The sequence below is a fragment of the Thunnus albacares genome, chromosome 12 (assembly GCF_914725855.1).
Source record: "Thunnus albacares chromosome 12, fThuAlb1.1, whole genome shotgun sequence".
NCBI lineage: Eukaryota > Metazoa > Chordata > Actinopteri > Scombriformes > Scombridae > Thunnus > Thunnus albacares.
This window is the reverse complement of record NC_058117.1, coordinates 2,640,541-2,662,058: the sequence shown is the minus strand read 5'-3', so window position 1 is coordinate 2,662,058 and position 21,518 is coordinate 2,640,541. Positions and strand designations below refer to the sequence as shown.

At 37.9% G+C, this 21,518-nt stretch overlaps 1 long non-coding RNA gene across 1 annotated transcript; it reads right to left on the bottom strand.

Annotated features, from left to right (window-relative positions):
• Positions 1-1,277: 1,277 nt before the first annotated feature.
• On the bottom strand, positions 1,278-3,232 carry LOC122993514. Its single transcript, XR_006406400.1, has 3 exons — positions 3,153-3,232; positions 2,890-2,970; positions 1,278-1,356 (listed from the first exon to the last, which is right to left on the bottom strand). It is a non-coding gene; the product is annotated as an uncharacterized LOC122993514 (long non-coding RNA).
• Between the last annotated feature and the right edge of the window lie 18,286 nt (positions 3,233-21,518).

Here is a 21,518-nt window from a genome sequence, read left to right as displayed (position 1 = left end):
TGATAACCCCACGGCAACATCTTCATGGAGTGTTGTGTTGTCTCTTTCCCCAGCACATCTGCGATTGAACACAATGATTTGTACAAGTGTAACTTCTGCAAGTTGACCATAGTTCTATGTGGTGGCCTGCTTCAGGCTGCAAAAGGCACTTTCAGCAGATTTCACAAGGTACTGGTGAAGCATCTGAATATCTTCAGTGAAGGGTAATGTTGATGGCTTGTTATACCTTGCATCACTCAGTGTATTCAGGGCACTGTGAGACACCAACTCAGACGACTTGGATATGTACAATTTTTTGAACATGTCAGTGGACTTCATCAGTTCTGCATCTTCAGCCATGGGGACCCAACAATGAATGATGTCACAGGTTTTCCAGGGTGTATGTCTCAGTTTCAGAGCAAGACTTGGTGTTTGGTATGAGTGTTCGTCTTCATCAAAACCTGAAACTTTCTCAACTGCTTGCACAACTCTCTGGAAGTTGGAGGGTTTGACGGTCTCTTCCAGGTTATGTACAAGGAACTCCATACATAGAGATAACAACAAATGTCCCACTTCACAGAGCTTCTGTTGCATGTATTCATACTTTGTAAGGTCTTATCTGTGTTTGTTGTAGAGAGAGCAAACTGAATAATAGAGAGGTCATATTTTCACACAACTGAGGCGATCTCATCCTATTTCATCACATTTGGGAGCTTTCACACTCCACTTGAGATCTGCTGACAGAATACAGACTCCAAACTACAGCCAAACCCAGTGCTTTGGCTCTCCCAGGTTCTTTATTCACAACTGTATTTCCTGGCTTATAGGAGCATCTGTGGACATTAAGAATATGTACATGCCTTGACAGTACATACAGTGAATAAACTTTCCTGCCAGTTCTTTGGCCTTTGGTGTTCACTTCACTCAGTGGTTCCCAAACTGGGGTTTGTGTCCCCAAGGGGGGCCCAGAGTTACAACAGGGGGGCGCAACAACAGAACGGCCAATCCTCATAGAAAGTGTTTTTAGAAATGTTTTTGACATCTGTCACTTGTGCGTCTCTCTTAATATTCATGCACTTGACAGATACGCTTCCATTTTTTCAAACATATCAATCCACACTGACTAGTCTATTTTTTTCTCCTCTGTTACATTTAGTGAAGTGTAATCTGCACAGACAGCAGTTCAAAATCACACAAATATCCCGCTGTATATCTGTTTTGAACTTATTAATGGTATCTATATTGATTGATCAGAACTCCCGGTCTGCCTGTTAGCTTGCCAGTAATGAAACTGGCATTCATCATTCAACTTACCTTCTCACTGTTGACAACTGTATCCATTTCACTTGGACTGCAGAACTGATTCTCAGTGGCTATCTACAATAGAGAACAAGAGCAGATGGGTTAAAAATGAACACAGTGGTCTGTCTGTGTTAATTTGTCCTTTTCCTTTAAGAGGGAGGATAAAAATAAGTGTGGAAATACAGCTTTAGAAGTTCTGTCAAGAATGTCTTGCAGGATTTTGGAGATTTAGAGATAAAAATAATAATTCCAATAATAGCACCAATAAGAAAGTCTGAAAGGATTAACATAACACATTAACATGCATTTTCCATATGCACACAGAAAGTACTTTTTTTTAATGATATGCCATTCATAAGTTTAATACTTAACTTTTAATACTTAACTGACACAATGACACAATAAGCTACGTCAGAAGGTAAAGATAAAAAAACATAAAAAAGGTTCAACAATGCAATCCAATAAAGTGTGCAAATGAATTTTCATTTCCAAAGAACTGAGGTGTGACTGGGTGATATGGCCAAAAAAATCAAAGACCTTTTCTCCTACAATATCCAAAAGGCTAAAAACATTGATTGAAACATCTAGTTTTGTAAATGTGAGTGTAAAATACCCAAGCAAGAATAATAAAGGGCGGCTGAGACACTTGCAAAAGTGTCATTGTTGTTTGTATTTAAAATAAATATGTTGTTATCCAGAGCCAGCTAACCATACACATTAGGGGGAGAAAAACCAAACAAAGCATAAAACTTTATAAAAGGGCACAATAAAATCTGGTGTTTAAAATGTTCTGTAAAATGTAATTACATAACCAATCAAAAAAGTACAATTGAACTTAAGAAATAGAACAAGTAGGTATTATCATAATATCTTGAGGACAGAATGTTCCCTGTGTAACAATATGAAAAAGTATCATGGCTATTTTCCTGTGAGCACTTTGAGGGAAACAAATCCACTCTAAAAATCTTTTTTAGTTACTGGACAGGTCAAATGATTACAGTCTGTCGACTGTGAAAACTAGAATCTTCCAAAATAATCTTCACTTAATTTCTTCATTGGTTATCTATTGGTTGGTATTGGTTATCTATTTCCAACCGACTTGCTGGGATGGTGACACTACTGGGTTGCAGTGGCTGGAAGGTTTTTTGTTGAGTGACTTTGTGCCTTTATAGTTATTAGATTTGCCATGATTATTGTTTAACAGGATGTTATTTTGCATTCCACATATTACCAGTGTTTGGGTCGTCATCCATCAGATGTAACTAAACTACCATACACATTGGATTAACATATAAATCAAATGCAGGTTGTACAGATACTCTTAAAAACAAGCGACGCCACAATCAACCCCAACTGGAGGCAGGACCCTATAAACTGTATGGGCCTCACAAGTCATATTTCTCATACACTGCTTTACACACCCAAAGACACTATACTGACTTACATTCTGAAAAGCATGTTACAAGAAAGCCCTTACATACCATTGTCCATATAAAGCATATCACATTCAGGCAACAGAACACACACACACACAAACAGCAGTAATGAAACATGTTGGTCAATATGACGTTTTCCCATAAGTAATGGGATGGAATGGATTTAATTTACCTTTCCATCCTTATTGAAAGGACCAAGCACTGGACTTCAGGTTGCTCGCAGCCATCTGAGTCCAATGGTGTCAGTCGTCATCTGTAACAGATAAAGTATGGAGGAAAGGGAAAAGAAAGAGACAGGTACTGGGAATGCACCAATCAAGAGGATATTTAGGATTTGAATAGAATACTTTGCTTTAAACCCCACCAGATTATTTTGTGAGATATAGACAAATACTGCAAGATTTTAATTAAAATCTCTCTTTTATCAGGATATACCTCTTCAAACTCTTCAACTGTGGATGGAGAATATGTGTCCCCAGAATTTCTCAGAGGCATTTCCTCATCAGGACCCTGCAAAATGAAAAAAAAAAAAGATATTATCATAAATATCTTATGACAACAGGATTTCCCCCATGTAACATTATGCAAAAGGTAACATGGCTGTTTCTCTGTGAGTGCTTTGAGGGAAAGAAATCCACTCGGAAAATGTTTTTTAGTTACTTTACAAGCCAAATGATTATAGTCTGTTGACTATGAAAAAACTAGAATCTTCCAGAATTATGTCTGTCCTCTCAACAAGGATGGAAAGGTAAATTAAATCCAATGTCATGCTGAATGACATTACAGCAAAATGTCAAATCAACCAACGTGTTTCATTGGTACTCTGTGTGTGTGTGTGTGGGTGTTCTGTCGCCAGTGTGTGATATGATTTATATGGACAATGGTGTGTAAGGACTTTCTCCTAACACGCTTTTCAGAGTGGAAAAGGTATGCAAAGGCTATCATGACATTTTTTCTGAGTGCTTCAAGGGAAAAATCCACCTTGACGTCAATGCAGGCATATTACGACAATTGAAACAATGGAACTGACTGAAAAGGTTGGGTTTTTACTTGGAACAAATAACTAGCCAACTGTCAATACTGTGTAATTATTCAAATCAGGAACATCAAAATATTTAACATACAAGAGAGAGGAAGTAGAAGTAAAAGGTTAAATATGCTGACAGCTACTATTTATAAGTAGCTTCACAACTTTAATATCATTCATTATTCAGCACATTTCACTTGTCAAAATTTTTGAGCAGACCAGTTGATGCACCTGCAGACACCTTTTTTTTCCATAGACTTTTAGATATCATTTGAGTACTCGTAGAGTGCTGTAATGTGGATGGTCCCTCATCATGTTGCCCTTCCAAAGACTTCCCTGCAACTTTCTAAAAAGAGTTTAACAACAAATATCAGACCAATGAGCTCAAAATCTAATCAGTATCTTTGACATGTGTATGTGCCAGTGTAAATCTTTTTCACTATATCAATTAATAATGTGAATAACTGTCTCAAACTGAAGCTTGATGGACAATATACAATATTTATGTGTGTGAAATTCTCTATAGTTTGAGCATTTTCTTTATGAGAACAATCAAGTAAAGAAATGACCAACTTGCATCTCTATGGCCAGTCTGAATCACTATAATTATAGATGATCTCCTCTACTGGACTTTTGCCTCATGCTGCAAACAAACACAGATGGGCCTCCTTTGCACAGTTAATTACTTCATCTTGGCATAAAGGTTTATATGGTCAACATTTACAAGTCTTCCAAGTGACCATCCTCCTTTGCTGCATCAACACTAGAAAAACACAAGTACAATTCATTTCAAATCATTCTATTCATTTGAGTATAAATTAGCCTGACTAAGGGGCCTTCTATTTAAAATGTCTGTATGTTCAACAAACTAAAAGCAACATATTGTTTAATTCTGTTAACACTACGCATCAACATATAATACTCACCACCACAGTTTTCCATTAAAATGGAACTCAAACATGAACACCTTGAGGCGGTCACGGTAAATTATCTGTCTCCTCTCACACTCTTCCTTGCTTATTAGCTCACTTCTATATTCCAAAACAAAGTCTACTCTTTCAAACGGAACAGAAGTGAAGATGCCACAACCTAGTGACAAGGAGAAAAGTGACATATTCGAAATTTAACAACACTTAAACAATCGGAAGATTCAACGTACCTTTAAAGGCACTGATATATTTGATATCAAGTCCCACTTTGTCCCTTTCAGTAGCAACATAAAATGTAACATCTTCCTTTGGATTAAGGCGTCTTCTTTGCATTTTTTACTGTCAAAGCCTGGAATACCAAAGAAGATGACTGCCAGGATTATGGTCAAAAGCTAATATTTGGATAGAAGCCAGATGATGTGCTCATCACTGTACCATTCATATTAACACTGCTAAACAAATTAATGTTTTATCACCTACAGTAAGTTCATTTATGCACATATGCAAAAAGATATACATGGCCCTCTCTCCCCTCCTAATAAAATTTTGCCAAATGGTAGGTGAAGTTTACATTACAATAAGACTGAAACAATTATATCTGTATTTTGCAAGATTCCCTGCCCCGAAAGTGTAGCAACACCTTTGAAATATGCTTGTGGGAGTCAGCATATGAACAACATATTCATAGGAAAAAGATGACACTTTCTGCAATGTATAGCTGTGCTGGACCGCATTCGATTTGACTTCATCCTTCCTCATGCTGCTTTAACATTGCAGACCCTATTTTAGCGATCTAAAGCGCATGGTCTGAAGTGCATGGCGCAAATGTATTTAGGATGTGTCCACTTTTGCTATTTTAACGGCAGAAAAAATGGTCGATGCGCCAGGCGCAGTTCAGGGGGTTGTCCATAGTCTCCTAATTAATCATGGGTGTGTTTTAGGCGCAATAAACCAATCAGAGTGTCACCCTCCCGTGACCCCAGACCACCAGGTTATGATCCTGTTCATTAATTTGTTGTGAATGTATTTTTGTTTGGTTTTTGAAAAGGTTTATTTTTTCAGTTACAGCTTTGGTTTCTTTAAAATCATTATGTTCAGTCATGCAGCCACCGCCTGAAGGGTGCGCTATTCCATACACTGGGATACACACAAAATCAGGTCAAGTGGTAAAAAAGGATTTTCAAATAAAAAGAGAAACTGTGTTATTTAGACACTGAAAAATGCAGTTACACTCTCTGAATTATGAGGACATTATGTTAGGACATCATAGATTATGAGGACACTGGTCCTTGTATATTGTATAAGTATTTGCAGTACAAAATATATGCATGTGCTCAAACACACTGAACTTCAAAAACACATCCTCTCTTTTACTTTAACAGGACTGTACATCAACATATGCTCTGTGTGTGTGTGCATGTTGTTCCTCTACTCACTCACTCACTCACATACACTTCTCACCCAGGAAACAGAGAGGTCCATACAATCAGGGATGCCCTTATCTGTCATGTGGCAAACACCTGGCAACTTCTTAAAGCCAAAAGGACAAGGACAGATAGCCTCTCTCATGGACAGATGCAGCCATTCATCTCAGGGAAAGGTACATAGTTAAAACCATTATCTACACATCACTTGAACTGAGTATTGCCTGAACTTGAGTTTATTTCTTAGATCCCTTAATTTAGCTGCAAGTAGGCCTATGAGGCCACTGGAACTCATAAAAAGCCCATATTAAGCAATGGAGATGTGCATTTAAATCTAATTTCATTGTGTATTCCCAGTTATGACAGGCCTATTTGAGTGTTCTGAAAAATAATTGAAATGTGGGCTTAAAATGCTTCCAACTGTATATATAGAAGGCCAGTATTTCCCAATCAGAAGAAACTTGTACGTGGGCTGCCGAGAAACTTAATCAAGGAAAACAGACCCCATAACACCTGTGTATAAGTGCAGCCAGTTGGTAAACCTGTGGTTCTTAAATCTCATCTAAGGAGCAGCTCGGCTGCTACGGGTGTTGGTGTTAATATTAATGAGCTCAAATACTTTTTTGTGTGAAATAAATAAAACATGTGGAAAGGATTATGAAGAAAACATTTGCATAGATTTGAAACATGCTTTGTGAGATAATATTTAATGCCTCAGATACCTCAGATGAAGAACCATAGAACTCTGTTTCAAGTTTTCAGAGGGACAATGTTTTCAAATTATTATCTGAACATGGTACGTTAGCGTTGTGTTCATTTGTATTTAAAGTTATTTGGATTGACTTTACAACTGATAATACATGGGCCGCCCAAAAGAATTTTCAAAACTGAGTTATATGGTTCTTCATCTTAAGAGTTCAATTACTCTATACATATAAAGCAGAAAAGAATTTACTCTCAAATATAACAAACAAGTTTATTTTAATAACTTTAATACACAGTCACACATTGTGCAGTAGTACAGTTAACCATTACAACTGGCATTCTATGAAAACATATTGCTTCTGTAGCAATCTTAAGTCTCAAAGGTGGGCCAAAAAAAGAGAGCCCTCCCAAATGCAATTCACAAACCTTATAACATGCATTCTTTAAAAAAAGTGCAACTGAAAATGATTTCACATTGTGCTACTCCAGTGACCTTGGATAGTGCCAGCAACATATATAAAACTGTCTTTTATTTGCAGTGGAATATGTCCAGAATCTTTGGCGTCTTGATGGTACTGACCTCTTAAACTGAGATGTGTCATTTGGTGAAGAACATCTGTCACCATCTGCTTCCAATGAGCCATCTGCTTCCACGGAGTCTGGCCTATCTGGTGACTCTGTTATATTTAAAAAGAAAAAGTTATCAGTATGTTTCTCATTTATTTTTCAAAACTTCCTTTCCCCTCCTAATAGTAGTTCTAGGAATCACTAGGCTTCATACTAACAACACAACTGTTGGAGAGATAACGTTAATGATAACATAACTGCTGAAGATATAACGTTTAATAAGAACATAACTGCTGGAGATATAATGTTAATAATAACACAGTGGAGCGCTCTGCCTGTCCCTCATGTTTTTATTCTCATACATACCGGGTCTTACCTTCAACACTGTGGATGTAAGCTTCAATCCAGTTGCTGTATCCTTTTTTTTTTCATCCTCCCGTTTATCAATTTGGTCAAAGGAAAGTGATGGTAAAAAAAGTCAACCATCTTGCCATTCTCGCACAGGCTTTACCTGACAGTGTTCAAGCTTCCCACCCTGAGTGTGATGTCAGAGGAATATGGCCACCGTGTCAATATGGTGCATTTGAGCATAAATATATGTGGTTTTGTATGGGGCCAGAACAGTGACATTTGCATTTTGGCATCGAAAATAAAATTTGGCATTGAAATCAAATATGCACTGAAAAAAGAAACATGTATTGGCATTGATAAAAGTTCCACTGAAAAATAAAACAAAGGCATTTTAAAAAATTACAGTCTTTCAATCTTATTATCGTATTTTATTTTGATATTTTTTGCATGATGATTTTTCAATGTCAATCTTAAGATTTTTTCTTCATGTCTGTCTTTTTTCAGAGACAGGTTTTTTTCACGGTATCAGTAGTTTTTCAGTGTTACCGGTTTTCAGTGATGTCACCCATTGGACTCCCATTTGAAACGCAGTTCACATTTTGACTGTCGCCATCTTGGATTTTTGGAGCCAGGAGTGACCATATTTGGACAAGAGGGTGGAGCTGATCCTATAGCTAGCTTCTAGCTTGGTTAGAACGGTGCCTTACAGTCTATGGTTAACTGTGATCATGCTAATGTTAATTTTCGCTAGCAAAAAAAACACTTAAAACTATTAAAACAAAAGGTACTTACCGGAAAAAAATGAACATCCATCTCCTTAGAGGGTCTTTTAGTACAACCAAATGCTGAACAAGACTTTTAGGTGACCAAAATGTTACAATTAACCTTCATGAACTGAAATAGTGATGGTTATGGCTATACTTTACGAATCTGTGGTTACGCCATGGTTACGTTACCTAACCAATTTTGTCGCCATGGTAGCAACTTGCCTGTGACGCCACCCACCTGTCACTCAAAGCAGCGACGCCCTTAATTATGCATAACTTTAAGCCTTAATCAAATTCAAACAGGTGAGTTACATAAAAATTCATCCCCCTACAGTTGTCATGAACAGGGAAATTAGCTATAGAGACCATAACCATTTTTTTGTACCAGGCTGTAAACATGTTTATTTCTGCTGTAAAGTTGGGCATTTTAACATGGGGGTCTATGGGGATTGACTTGCTTTTGGAGCCAGCCTCAAGTTTCTCAAATTCAAGGAATAAAGCTCAAGTGATGTGTGGCCAAATATATGTTTCCCCATCAGAATAACAGTGGAAATGACTGGAGTGGCCTTGTGCTGCAGTTTTGGACACAGTTCTCTCCAGCTTTTGAATTTGGTCTGATAGGGGCTGTTGGCGTTACTTCAAATGTCTTCACATGGTCTATATCAGTAATGTCTTTATCAACACTTCCTACCTGGCATGGCGCACTGCACAGTCAATCTCCTCTGATGAGCTGAGCCTTTGCAAATCTCAGCTACCTGCTCACCAGCTTTGTTTACCGCAATGTCACAACATGTTTCTGTGCTCATGTCGGTGTGATATGGGGTATTGTCTGAATGTTTCTCACTTTCAAAGTCAAAGAAAATCCGACTTCCTACCAGTTCAGGCATTACGAAAATGTCGTTTTCACTTCCTCAAAATTCTCCATGACATAAATCTCTGTTGTTTTACAAAATATGTCAATATACTATTTGTAACGTGTTCCTACCCAACTCTGCACCATTGGAGTATAAATAAAGTTCTACATAACTGCATGTTACAATTATAATCATTGATAAAAATTCAAGGATTTCAAACCAGAAGATGAAGACAATGAGCCCTGATGTTTCAGTTTCAGATATGTATATATGAAAAACAAGAACACTAGAAAATATTTGACCTACAAACCAAAACCACAGCATGATGAACTCTGTTGTTCAGTAGCGATAAATTATTAACTAGTTCAACTGAAAGTTTGATTTGGGTTTAGCTCAGCAGATGGGGTGAATATATCAATATTCACTTAAATATGGGTGACATGCTCACATTCTTAGGCCAATTGCAAATGGACATCGTTTCCCTTTAGATGATGTTGCTTCGTGTGAGAAGAATGACAGCAAAACAAACAATGTAACCTGGTAACCTGTGTCATGTTCTCAAATCCTGACTAGTTGTTGGTATTAAAACTGTGACAGGGAGCAGAGCAGAGCCTTGCAAAAATAAGCATAATGGGATGGAACTGGGATTCAACTGAAGGGGGAGGGGGGAAAGAGACACACAGGGGGAGAGGAGAAAGGAAAGTAAAAGAGAGAAGGTCAAACAGTTCTCGTTATCCATAAAAGAAAAATGGTGCATAATAATTGTTTTGGGGCCTGGACAAGACCTGCTGACATCAACTTTCACACTTTAAATTTAACCTGTACTTTGGGACTATGTGTAGTGTGTATGTGTGTGTGTGTGTGTGTGTGTACTCTTCATGCTGAATTCTGTAATCGCTGGGCATTTTGTATTTGTAAATTGGTAGAGAAGGTTTTTTTTCCCCCCAGTCCCTCTCGGAAATGAGGGTGGCACAGTGCTTGGCTCAGTGATTAGCACAGGAAGAAGACTCTTTCTGAAAAAAATGCAAAGAACCAAGTAAAAAATTAAGAAAAGAAAAAAAAAAATCTGAGGTCTATATTACTGCATTTACAGTGCTTTACTCCAGCCACCCTCATACTGACTGGTACTACAGTTGACTCTGACTCCATTATTTTTCTGAATTACGAAGCAATGTCACAGTCACCCACCAACCCCCACCCCTGACATGTAAGGAGAGCAATCAATTTTTTAATTGTGTGGAGGCTTAGTTGTAGCCCTGTAAAGCTTGACACATGAAATCATTATCAGAAAACTCTATTATTTTAATTGAGGTGTTTATTGAACCTTTTGACAGAATCAATAACTATGTATTTTGCTATTCTAATTGTATTAATGATTTTTTGGTTGTTTGATTGTATTTGTGATAGATCAGGCTTGTATGCCAATTTATTTATTTCAGTGGGGTTTTTGTTAAAAACAAAAACACACATTTTTTTATTGCATTTATTTATTTATAATTTCCATCCATCTATTTTCCGCTGCATTTCTGAGACCGGGTTACGGTGGCATCAGACTGAGTAAGGAAACCCATCCTTCATGCCTGCAATGCCCTCCAGCTCCTGGGGGCATCCTAGGGCATCCTGGGGGATCCCAAGGCATTCCCAGGCCAGAAGAGATATGTAGTTCTTCCAGCATGTTTTGGGTCTGCCTCAGGGTCCCTTACCAGTTGGACATGCCTGCAACACCTCAAGAGGGAGGCCTCCAGGAAGCATCCCAACCAGGTGCCCAAACCACCTCAGGTGGCTTCTTTCAGTGCGAAGGAGCAGCAGCTCTACTCCTGCCTCCCCCTGGATGTCCAAGCTCCTCACTTTATCTCTAAGGCTGAGCCCAGACACTACCCAAAGGTCATGACCATAGGTGAGGATTGGGACGTAGACCAACTGGTAAATTAAGAGCTTTACCTCTGGCTCATTTTGTGATGACACAAAATGAAAATAATTAGAGTGTCTGAAATCTCAATTTGTTGCTCACTATTGAGTAAACGACTGACTGTCTGTTATATAGGGAGTAGTGAATAAGGGAGTGATTTCGGACACAGCCGCTGTCTTGCTGGCGAATATCTTGTCCAGCCAGTCACAATCACAGCCATAGCTAATGTGGCCATAGCAATAGCCATATAGCTACAGCAATAGCCACTGCAATAGCCACAGCCACAGCTATAGCCATAACCACAGCCAAAGCTACAGCTGTAACCACAGCCACAGCTACAGTAACAACCACAGCCACAGCTACAACCACAGCTACATAGCTACAGCCACAGCTACAATAACCACATCCAAAGCTAAAGCCACAACCATAGCCACAGCTACAGTAATAATCATAACCACACCCACAGCTACAGCCATAACCACAAAAACAGAAATAGCAATAGCCACAGCAAGGAGTGCGCCTACTCGTGCTGCAGTCACAGCCTATGGTTATGACTGCAGTTGGAGCTTGGCTTTCCGAACCTTATTTTGCCCTGTTAAATGTGTTCATATTCAATATAAAGTTACTAGTTCTTGATGGGCATTGAAATTTGAGTGAGTAAAACTTTTAAATTGCACTGTGTCTATTGTGCCTGGCTTGCTTGCTTGGCTCATAACAAAATTCTCATCTTAAAATATTTGTAAAAAAAAAAAAAAATAAATAAAAATAGCAATTTTAATCTAATCATACCTTTCTCAAAATTAAATAAAGGACCTCTACTTCTTGCATTGCAGTGGTAATACACTAGAGGGCACCTAACATGTGCCAGATTGTATACAGTAGGTTTTTCGTGTAATGACTGATGTTGTTGATGACGTAGAGCTTTCAGACACTATCAAATCAATTTATCAAATATGATACAAATAGCGTTATAAGGTTAATTAATATGCAATGACATTGAAACATTATGTATGAATGAAGTGTTTCATCCATTTCTTAATCGTGTGGGGACTATGGTTGCAAATTAGCTGTGTCAATGTTGATTATGTGCAGTGTTCCCTATAATTAATTAATTAAGAGTGGTAGCTGAAAGTAGTAGAAGCAGTGCAATGTTCTTTTTAGTTTTGTTTTGTTTTTTGTAAACGTGAAAAGGGAACGTCCAAAAAACAGTGTTAAGTTGCTCTTTAAAGAAACCAACATTGACTATCGTTCACTTGGATCCATCCACTCTGACCTCCTCTCTTAGAGGTTTTGCAGCACTATAATGGCACTCTAGTTCCACTTGTGTTCCTGACAGATAAGAGTTATCATTTACCTTGCAGCTAGAAGTCTTTGTCAGGGAAACACAGTTAGTTTTAGGAATCTGAACAAATGACATAATAATATGCTTGTCTGTCTATGTGAGTTAACCTTGTCATAAACTGGTGATCTGTTTAGATTGTTCTCCACTTCAAACTGAACAGAACACAAATAAACCCTGAAAATAAGATGGTAAAAAAAGTACAAAATCACTTCAGCCTTCTTCATGGTTTAAATTATTCTTCCTGTGTTGCTTCATTCAACTTTTTTAGAGATAATACCCTCTTTTATGTTTGGTTAATGGCAAATAATTATTTTAATTGTCTGTTCACAAAAGAAAAGATCACCTCATCACCTGCCTCCCTGATAAACAGGATGTGATATATCCCACAGGAAGAGCTGCCGCGATCAAAGTCAGCCATTCGAGGCATCAGCTCATGGTGATAATGGATTTAGATAGAAGCTGCACCTGCAAACCAAAAAGCTGGCCTTGCTCATATTTCACCCCTTCCTGTCCCACATGTGACATCACTGCCTCTTCGCTTCCTGTTCTAACTGTCACGCCGTCGGCCTCAAGGACGATTTGGACACTGAGGCTCCCAGGAAACTGTCTGTTTCCTGACCTGATAGAAAAAAGTCCAGAGGTTTAGAATTAAACAGGAAATGGGACACAGGAGAATGCAAAACAGGACACTCGTTTTTATAAATGGAAATATAGAAAATGGTGTGGTTGATTGTACTAAACATTTCATTGTATTTATCCAGGGAAGTTGACTGATATATTTTTTTTCAAGAACATAGACACCATAAAGACATAACTGGCGGATTGGTCATCTGTGGATTTCTTGGTGGGTCATTATCTAGGCTGCACAATGTAAGAAGACTGAGGGTCTGTAGTAATACTTCAACATTCAACAACATCAGTATGCCAACATGTTTAGAAGGAATAATGTTCACCATGTTCATCATCATTGTTTTAGCTTTTTAGCATGCTAAAATTTGCCAATAAATATTAAATGCAAAGCTGAGAATGATGAGAATGTCTACTTTTGCTAGTGTATGGTAATAAACCAAAGTATTGCACAATTTGAAGTTTTGACTTGATTTTGTTGTTGAGACACTTCACAAAAAAACAAAAATCTTTACCTTGTGGTAGAACGAGAGAAAAGGTAAGGGGATCACAAAAGTAAGTAGGTTTTATCATCTCAGGACCATGTGGCAACCCATCCATTAGAAGTTGAGATATTTCTGTCTGTTAGACCAAAGTATTGGCTTAACAGAATGACCCAGACATTGTTATCCCTAGCATCATGCTGCTAGTGTGGCTAGAAACAACATGGCGGGGGTGCAAAGAATAGAAAAAAAAAGTTAAAGCCTCTATAAAAGAGAGATATACAATGGGAAGGTTTTGCAGCTTAAGTGGTAGCCAAGAGGGAACAGCCACTAGATAATGTAGGTTTGGTTGACAGGATTATGTTATTTAGCTCCATCTTCTGCTGTGGTTTCATCATAAATTCTAATATGCTAATTAAACCACATATCTGAGTGATTAGCTTAGATTTATCTCGCAGAGCATCTTTCTTATACAAGAACTTTATTGTAATAAATTGTGCTTGTGCTGTGTTTTAAGCTTACTCTCCAGCATTCTAATACTGATAAAATATATATAAGATGATGATACACTGATAGTGTCCAAACCAAAATGTCAAACTATTCCTTTAATGTTCAGTTTGTATAAAAACTCCAACTTTAGTTCTGTGTGTGGTGTGTATAGCAGTGGTTGAAGAAATATTCTGATCCTTTACTTAAGTAAAAGTAGCAATACCTCAATGTAAAATTATGCCATGACAAGTAAAAGCCCTGCATTTAAGATCCTACTTATGTAAAAGTACAGTCAGCTAAATTAACTTATTTTTTTAAGAATTAAAAGTAAAAGTACTCTATTTGCAGAAAGTCAGCCCCTGAGACACATATATTAAATTAGCCGGGTATGGGAAAAAAGTTCTGCCACACAGAGTTTGAGTAATTTTTCAGACTTTTCTCTAAACTTTGCTTTTTGTGAATTATTGGAAAGTTTTACTTCTTTGGGCCTCAATTAATTATATATTTGGTGGAACGGCAAACAACTCAAACATCTCTAACATGACAAGGAAATACAAACAGGAGTTACAAGTCAAAATGTTTGGGAACTGCTGGTTTAACCTTTAACAACTTCTTGTATTTTATAAGCTTTTAATCTCAAATGTAACCACAGCTGTCAAATAAATATAGTGGAGTAGAAAGTACAATATTTCCCTCTGAGATGTAAAGGGGTGGAAGTACAAAGTAGCATAAAATGAAAATAATCAAGTTAAGAACAAGTACCTAAAAACTGCACTCAAGTATAGTACTTGAGTAAATGTACTTTGATACATTCCACCACTGGTGGGTAGTTATTTGGTAATTTCTGAAAATGTAATTTGTTGTGGTAGTGTTATGGTGGACTGTATGATATGAAAATGAGTTTCTATTAAATCATCCACCTCACAAATTTACAGATATAAAATTACAATGTAATCTGATCTGACACAGTATTTACAAGATTACATAATTACTTTACTATCGTCATTATCATTATATAATAGTGAAAAGGCATTTTTGTGCAACTTGTGATAGCTAATTTAAATAAAATCCCTTTTACTAGTCTTGCACAGTGTAACATGGGGCTTTATGGGTAGTGGTATATGCCCAGTCTGTCCCTGCTATCATACATGATTATAATGTGTTGAACATGTCGTGTCTGTGGTGCTGAATCTGTATAAGATGTAGGACAAAAAGCCTATTAAGCCATCAGACAGACACAACCCTATGTTTTATGAACCACAAAGAGGTTTTGTCAAAGGATAAGACTAGCCTGTTTTCTGGCGTGGAGATGGATGGGGTGATGTTGAGGAAGAGGGGGAGGGTAGGAAGATAGTGTAGAAGGCCAAAGATGAGGATTTTTGATAACACACACACATGCCACACACATTAACAGGCACTTCTCTGATGACCAAAGGCTGGACACGTCGGCACCAGCAGCCTGTGTGGGTGTTGGGTGTGTGCAGGTCAGAGTGGAGGGAGACAGAGAGGTGATGAAATGAATTTACTGTGAAAGCCTTCAGCTCAACACTGTCCTCATATGGTGGAGCAGAGAATGACACAGACTTCTTCTTGTGCCTAACAGGAGAGCTTTTAGTAAATGGTTTCCAAAAACCAAGAGTCTATTCATTTACATTTCACTCACACAAATGATCACTCTTTTCAAACTGGACATTATTATCCTTGTTTTTGCCCCTATGACTCTTGATTGTTTTCAGAGTTTCTTACTTCCCCCAGTGGCTAAACCCACAAAGCTGGCTCATTTTTAGCCGATGCAGATCACCATGGTAACCAATGCTGTGCAGCTAACCTGCTCCACAGCTGATTCAATTCATAGGACAGGATCAAAATGTGTAAACAGCCCACCTACTGACCAATCAGCTCTCTGGACAAATGGAGCCAGTGCTCCTACAGGGCTCCGACAGGGACAAAAATACTGCAATCACTAGAGTAAAAACAGAGCTGCATAAAACATGATTTATAGTATTAGAGGTTAAAAAGTCACACAAAATCAAAACCTCACTCACGCTGTAAAACTCTGACATACACTACATGTACAGTATGTGGGAACCTGGGGCTGTATTCACAAGACACCCTAATGCTAAAAGTAACTCCTAACTGGCCAAGATAGGAGACTCTACAAGACTCATGTAGAGTCTGTCTTGCTTGTTAGCATGTTAACATTTACTAATAAGTAGGGATGTCCCAGTCAAGTTTTTCTGACCCTGATCCAAGTCCATTTAATATTGCTGATATCAAGTCTGATCTGGTACTTATATTTACATAGCAGCAGAGGATATGCAACACTGATTTAATCTAATGTACAGGAGGCTGTAATGCACAGAGAAATGCAGCAATGTGCCCGCAAAGGCAGGGAAGAAGAAAACTGTAAGCTGGTAAAGATGTAAACAGTACATGATTTAAAATACTTTTAAAAAATCAGGTCTGCAAGCATTTTATGAGGACAGGAATGCATTCAACACTTTTGTTAGACCTCAAGGATATAAGTACACAATGCATTTTGGTGAGTAACACTCTATATTAGAATAACGTGTTTATAAAAAGAATCACATGTCGCTTTAAATTTATCAGCTAAAATTATTAATATGATATGAATAAAAGTTTAACTGGAGAATGTGACTTGTGAAATAGACATGACACAATCCACTAGAGAGAAGATGTCTCACTCTGTTGGAGTTGCTGGAACTACAGAAACACTCGTAATTGAACAGCAGTGTTACAGAGTGGAGGTTCTTCTCTCACAAATGATCTTTGGCTGAGTACAAACACACAAACTGATAATAGCCAAGTTTCATTGTAGACTGCCATCAAGTTATTCACGTAATTCAAATGAATTAATCACAGCTTGTATGATCTGCGGCCATTGATGTCATTTTAACTGGTGACAGTTACAGTGACAATGATTCAACTGCTTGCTATAAATGCTTGGTACACTACCAGTCCTTGTCAATGAGAAAGAGAGAGTTTGATTTTAGTGAATCTGTGTATTTTACCAACCAGGCATCAGAATTCAGTCACTCACACTGGTGTGAACCTCAGGGTAGTGAACCAAAGTTAGTGCCAATCCATCCAGTACATGTGGAGATATATCACTGGATAAGTGAAAGTTTTGATCTGCTTGTGGCAGAAAAAGTCAGAGTATCACCAAAGTCATTACATCCTCTGGGCACCATAGATATCTGTAACACATTTCATGGATATCCATCGAATAGCTGTCAAGACATTTCAGTAATGAACAAAAATGTCAACCTGGGGCATGTTTCACAAAATCAATTTGCAAGCACTGTAAATTGTGCCAGTGCACTGTTTCACAAATGATTGTCATTCACAAACTGAAAGTTGTACAGTCCTCTCACATGCTCATGCATGGGTCCCAAGTTTATTTTGATGAGTTCAAAGTTTCAAAATGAACATGACAGGAGATTATCTTCTGTTGCGAGTGTGGTGCTAGAAGGAGAGTCAGACAGCCACCAAAGTCAGTAGGCTTAATTCTCAATGGACCATAGACATCTATACACAATATTACGGCAATGCATCCTATAGTTGTTGAGATATTTCAGTTTGGACCAAAGATGTGGATCAACAGACTGACATTCCCATCCCTAGAGCCACACAGCAGGCATATAAACATACAAACTTTCAAAAGCATATTTTGATTGCAGACAAGTTAATAAGGATGCAATCAGCCCAACAGTTCAAAACAATCCAGTAACACCAGGCATGATGACTGGCACAACTCACCATTACTTGGACTCAGGAAAAACACTAAGCTGTCTGAGAGAAGCAATCATTAAACCAAAAACGCAATCTTCTGACACCACTTTGTGGATTGTGCTGTAAAATCGGTGTTGTATGTAAAATTTCCTCATGAAACAATGAAGATTTATTCTTTTACTGGAAAGAAATATCACAGTATGAACATGCAGATGGTGTCTGATACAGCATACTTACCAAGTCAATATTATGGTAACACTGTACTATACCTTTTACAATACCTACGCATGTCAACTCCAGTAGGTTAAGAAGAGGGATAGATTGTGGTTATGGCAAATGAACTATGTTTATGGTATGGGTATGATTAGGCAACAGAAAGACTTGGTCAAGCTTACAGATAAGCCAACAATAATTGGAGGTCTGTGAAGGCACATGAACCCAGTCTCCTGCATGAAAGTCTGATGTGCTACACACTCACCCACCGGCCTGACCTCTATGACCTAGCTTTCCACATCACCACACAAAGGACACACGACTCCCTGCATTCTATGCTGTGTTCCACAGCTAGAAAAAAATGGGATAATTTGAATGTGAGCTTAAATTAAACTAGTATTGTAATACAGGCATCCAAATACATAAAATCACTTATGTTTTCAGAGAGAATGCTGCTCCTTAACAGAAAAATAGACCCATCTTCAGGTGACAAAAACACATTCTAACAACAAATCACTCATACTGTGATTGTCCCTTCCAACATCCAATTAGCTATTGTCTCAAACCTGTCTACACAGCGGGACTGATATATATTATTTTACCGTATATGAGATCATCGTCTCTTTATCTGCCACCTGGTATCACACATCACCATCATCATTATCATCATTATCACACATAGTTGTTATTGTGAATTTACTGCTTGGGTTACTGATGTTGGCAGTCAAAGGTTTTAAAAATAACATGACTTATCACTTGATATGACCCTAAATAGGATAAGCACTTTATAAAAAAGGTGGATGGATGGATATATTAATGCATTCATCTACATTTATAATAATTATAGTAATTATAGTACCCCTGGACTGTATCATGTTGTACAACATGTTTTTTTATATAGAAAACAAATACATTTTTTGCAATAAAATGTGTTTGTTTAGTGTTACTGAGCAATAAATTGTGCTTAAGTTTAATCCTCGGCTTGAGTTTACCCATTGCCATCAAAAGTAAAACTGTATATTAAAACAAAAACAAATTGATCATTGTAATATGTAATATCTCAGTTCCAGTAAGAGCAAAATAAGCTTTTTGGCCTGTGCAGATAGCTAGCCAGAAAATTATTTTTCTTATTATTTTTACATTTTTGACAAATTAATGGAGGATAACCAACATAAGTCAAACTAATGTGTTGTTAATTCTATTATTTTAAATTTAATCTAATTTTATATGTCACCCTGGCATGCCATATATTGTTTCAAGACATGTTAGAATATTCAGAAACACCACCATTTTGCATGTGAGCAGAGATTTTTTGGGATAAACAAACTAAAAATGTAAATTTAATTTTTTAATGTTTCTGTCTTTAGTCCTGAAGTTTTAAATACAGCTCAACCCCTTTCCCTTTACAGCCCTATCCATTTATAAATGAATAGTTCCAATCCTTGATTATGACTGACTGAGCTGAATCCAACGCTGTTGTAAAATCTATCTACTAAAAGAAGGAATCTGTCTGTCCTGTTGTCCTGTCCTGTTCTGTTGAACCGTTCATGGGCAGGGCAACTGGCTCTGCAACTGCATGTCATGATCAGAGCTGTGCGACTCTGCCATGAGAGATACGAGGGGACGACATCTCTTTTCATTTGATAACGTTAAAAGTCAGGCTTTGTTTGTTTTCAGAGAGGGTGAGTGAAATGAGTGCATGAGCGGTTGACAGAGAGACAGTACTGGAGAGTGTTCTCATTCATACAATGCTATCTTCTGATTGTTTCATGGTGGTTACGTTCTATAGCATAAATAAAGAACCATCAAACACTCAACAGGTGATTAACTGAGGAGACAGATGCTCTTTTGATTTAATTTGGACATGAGACATGTTTAATATTAATAAGCTTTGCATAAACAAGTGAACAGTGAGCTGCTCTGTGTCTGAGTGCAGTGGGGACTGTTTGATATGAACACTGTCACATCACAGTGGAGTGGAGCTCCTGGGCTTTGACTTGCTGAGCGGGACAAAGGCACGCTCCTCTCAGTTAAACTGCCCAAGAGAGAAGAACAAGCATACACAGGTTAAAAAAAAACAGAGGCAGAGGCAGTAAAACTGTTCAATAGGAGCCCAGACATGGTTGATTGGCAGCAGAATCAACCTATGGAAGGCCGTAAATTGCTTCTACGGTTCAACCTCAGTTTAGTCTCATTGGTGAAGTCTCTGTCTGCATTTAAACCATTTAACTTGTTAAATCCCTATCGTTTCAATTGATATGTTTGTCAGTTGATACATAGATTTATGATTCTTGAGGAATAATAAGCAATCGGCCCGTTCCGAACAGGCACGTTTTGAAAGGGTACTGCACTAGTACTCTATAGACACACACCTGTGACTGCATTACAAATTACTGTGCCAATTAGTCATCTATACAAATTGTTTAAAAATGTCAGATTTTGTTGTGAGTTTTGATTTACTGGGTGGGCTAAGCGTGGATGAATGGTGGACAGACGTGGACAGGATAGACGAAAAAGATAAAAAAAGAAAGGAGGAAATTAATGAGAGAAAAACTGAAGAGCGGAAAAAGTCAAGAAACAAAGCGAGGACCATTAAGCAGACTATGTGGTCCTTTTGCTGTTTTCAGATTTGGTGTGCCGAGAAAGATCTGGCTATTAATTTTAAAACAATCACCAAAATGGAGCTAAACTAGGCTCTCTATCAGTTTTATGCCACTGTGAAAAACAGGAAAGGTGAACCCTATGGTTTCAGCTGTTATCTTGGCCAACATGCGGGGGCTTAACCTAGAGGTGATGCACTGATGTACCTAGTTTATCACTAGCAATAACTTTGTTGGAGTAGTAAAAACCTTTGCCGAGAAGGACGCAACAAAATATCCCACCATCAAGTGTTAATAGAGGCAGACTTTTAGAAAATCAAGCACTCTCAGGCACTGAATCCAAACACACCTGAGGGTCTTGTCAGCAAAGTCTGGTTCGATGTGCAGCTGCATATGGGATGCAGAGATAAAGAGGGCATGTGTTAAATTGGATACAAATGCAAAAGCAATCAAGATACATTAGCTAGGAGCACAAAATGAAAGCCTGTTCAAAACATATTTAATTGAAGGACATGTCAGTAATATCTCAGCGTTTAGTGGCATAGCAGCTACACAGCTATGTCCACAATGATTGTATCAGATGGTTTTGACTGGCTGTGTGAGTGAATTAAAAGCAAAGAACCCCAGATATGCCTGTGTTGCAGAGGAGTGCTGAGATGGGAGGATCTGTAGGGCACAGCACAGGAGCAGGATGACCAAAACATCTGGACTAGCAATGATTGGATCAGGGGATAACACACCCATTATCACCCTCTGTTTCCT